Source organism: Hipposideros armiger, unplaced genomic scaffold (assembly GCF_001890085.2).
Source record: "Hipposideros armiger isolate ML-2016 unplaced genomic scaffold, ASM189008v1 scaffold_385, whole genome shotgun sequence".
NCBI classification, from domain to species: domain Eukaryota; kingdom Metazoa; phylum Chordata; class Mammalia; order Chiroptera; family Hipposideridae; genus Hipposideros; species Hipposideros armiger.
In genome coordinates this window covers 1,037,316-1,040,869 of record NW_017731735.1, presented here as the reverse complement: position 1 = coordinate 1,040,869, position 3,554 = coordinate 1,037,316, and positions in this window count along the sequence as shown.

Here is a 3,554-nt window from a genome sequence, read left to right as displayed (position 1 = left end):
ATATCTTATTTAAGATTTTTGCATCAATAGTCACAAGCAAGACTGTTCTGTAGTTTTGTTTTATGTGTGTGTACAATATTTATTATTTTTTGGTATCAGTGTTAAGTTCATTCATAAAATTTTTTGAAATTTTCCTCCTTTTCTATGACCCAGAATATATACATAGAACTAAGATTATATTTAGGAAAACCATTTATACAATGGTTTGAGTTGTGAGCTGAACTAATCACTTTTTTTTTTATAGAACACTTTTATTTGAAAGAACAACTAACAAACTATAGTTATGCAGACTTGGTATTTGGTAGACATTTTACCCAAGACAAACAAAACGAGCTTGTCAAGTCAAAGAAAACCAGTGACAGTATTTGTTGTCAATGATAAAATTCAAGCTTTTAGATGAAAATTAGAATTTTGTAAAACTTGTATCTGCATCTGTGAGACTAACAGCTTCTCAATACTCAAAGACTTTTCCACTGAAATAGGTAGTGATATTAACAAAACTGAATTTAAATATTGTATAATGAAATGTGTCAGTTTTTAATGTTATGTAATGAAAGTGTCAATGTGCATAATGCAGTGAACCAATATTTTCCAAATGACCAATTTATTCTAAATGTAAGAAGTTACATGTCCTTTGATATGGTGTCAGATCCCACATTACATCTAGCTTTTAACAAACTCCCACTTCTTGAATTTTGGTGTAGTATCAAAGAAAAATGTTCACAATTACCTGAAAATGCTATTACAATACTAATCCCTTTTCTATCTACATATGTGTGTGAGTTCAGATCTTCTTCACATACTTCAACCAAAACAACATACTGCAACAGAGTCAATGCAGAAGCTTTCTGTTAAATCAGATAGTAAGAGATTATGCAACTGTAAAACAATGCCACTCTTCTCACTGAATTGTTTTTATTTTGAAAAATCTATTTTTCATAGGTTATGTTAATATTTAATGGATGTACTATTGTTTTCAAATGAATTAGTAAATAAATATTTTTAAATTTCTCAGTTTTAATATCTAAAATGGTAAATATTAATAGATATGATCCACATAAACAAAAACTATTTGGTGAGGGAGTCTTCAATAGTTTTTAAAAAGTAAAGGAGTCCTGAAACCAAAAAGTTTGAGAACCACCACTTTGTGGATTCCTCAGGAAAAAGGTCACATTCACATTTTTGTCAATAACCTTTATACTTGAACAAGTATAAGGGTCGATATAAAATTCTTGGATCATATTTTCTTTTTGAAAATCTTCAAAATGCTGTTTCCTTGTTTCTAGCATAAAAAGCTGCTGTATAGAAGTCTGATGCCAGTCTAACTTTCTTTTACTTGTAAGTAATTAGTATGTTTTGTCTGGCTGCTCAAAAGGGTGTTTTCCTTATCTTTAAAGACCAGTAGTTTCACTAGAAAATGTCTTGATTTTGATTGTTCTGGGTCAGTTTTATCCTATATATAATATGCCCTTTCAAAATATAGACTTAGGTCTTATTTTATTTCAGGAAAATTTTCTCAAAATTTTGTTTTAAATATTTGTTCTGATACATTGTTCTGGTTTTCCTTGGGGGAATAAATATGTGTGCATGCATGTGTGTAAAATCTCTTTGGCTTGTTTTTCTACATCACTTTCTCTGGAAAACATTTTTCTTTCTTTTCTTCAAGTCTCCTTTCAGTCCTAATTGTGTTTTTTTCCCTTCATTTTTTATTTCTGGAAAAAGTTTAGATTTTTTCCCCTGCGATTTCTTAGTTCTCATTTAATGCACGACCGCTCTCCATCCATGTCACCTTATAGGTTTTCTAATTCTGATTTAGGCTGTTCTTTCAGAGGATCTATTCTTTTAGGTTGAAGTTTTATCTGCTTTGTGACCACATTTTTCTAGTGTGTTATTGAGGTTTACTGCATTTTCACCTCGTTGTTTCCACAGTAACATGTACGGGATTAGGTCACATTCCTTATCTGTCTCCAATTTTAACGAAGTAGGTTTTCCTGATTATCGAAAGACACCCTTCTCTTCTGCCAGCCACCGCGAGCCCCACTCTACCCCACACTACGCAGCTGCGGGACGTCCCCACGCACTTAGCACCACGCCCCGGCCCCGCCCACACCTCGCGCACGCACGCAGTACTGGGCCACGCCCAGCTTCTTTCCGTTCCCTGTTGCGAAGCTTGCTGTATATTTTCCCGCCATTTCCAGCTCTTCCTGAGGAGAACTGAATGATTTGGTGAGATCTGAGGCCTTTTGGGATCACAGCGGCCTAGTGGGTAGGGAAGGTAGCTGGAAAAGAACTACTGGTAAGTTTGAGACTCTGCTGAACCCCACCACCCCTGGAAGCCAGGCAAGTCCTGCCCTCACAAACCCTTCTTTATAGGGGTTCATCTGGCTAACCCATTTGACTACAATTGTTGCTGCCCCTAAACAAACCAGAGTATATATAGTGGGACTTTTTCAATAGTTCTGTAGACTAACTTCTTGGTAGAAGTTAGTGTATCGTGAGCAACAAATGGAAATCTGAAGCTTATGGCTCGGACTGTGTAATACCTTTGCATTGAACTTTACGCATTAAGTTTGTATCATGAATCTTGCCTTATGTGACAAAAATGTTAGAGTGTGGTGCAAAGTAGCCATCATTCTTTCAGCAAATATCTTCATAAACCATTTAAAAACTTTTTTTTAAATAAAAGACTTTGGTGGGAAGAAAAATTACCTTATTTTTAAATCATTTTCCCAATTTCAAAAGAAATCAAACTAACAGGTATTATATCCTTAAATAGCATATTAATGAAATGAAACATGAATTCATTAAACATGAACTAATTACAGCTCAGTATGTATCAGTTCAATTCTGTTTTTTTTTTTGCTTTGTTTTGTTTTTAAGCTGAGCCATCCTGCTACCTGATGGCAGCTCAGTGGCTGCTCAGCTCGGGCTGGACTCGAACCGCTGTTGCTCAGAGCTCAAACTCTTGAGCGAGCTCTTAACCAACTGAGTCAATTCTGTATTTTTGACGTCAGTTTCTTCATTTAAAAATCTTACAAAGTCCCATTTACATAGTTATGTATTTAAAATAATATGTAATTAGTATTAGCAGAAAATATAGGATATATGGTTGCTATGTCTAACACAAAGGCTTATTTAATGTGGTAGCAAGAACTTCACATGGTAATAAGGAGACTTGAGTTCTAATCCCAGAGCTGCCATTAACTAAAGATGGAACTTTGGACAAGTCATTGAATTTCAGTGAACATCATGTACCTCTTTTGAAAAATGATGGGATTGGACAAAATGTTAAATAATTTTCAAGGCACCTTCCAGATCTATGCTTCTGAGTTTCTGTACAGTAGAAGGGAAAGTGTACAAGCTGAGTCAACATTATCATTCACAAACCATGTTTCCCTTAGTTAAAATGTGCCCTAAGTGGCTAATATGTGATCTTTTATATTTGGCCCATTCTTCCTGGTTCCATCTCATGGTATCATAGGAAACTATTAGGAAAGAAATGGATGGCTTTCTTTCTTTCTTTCTTTCTTTCTTTCTTTCTTTCTTTCTTTCTT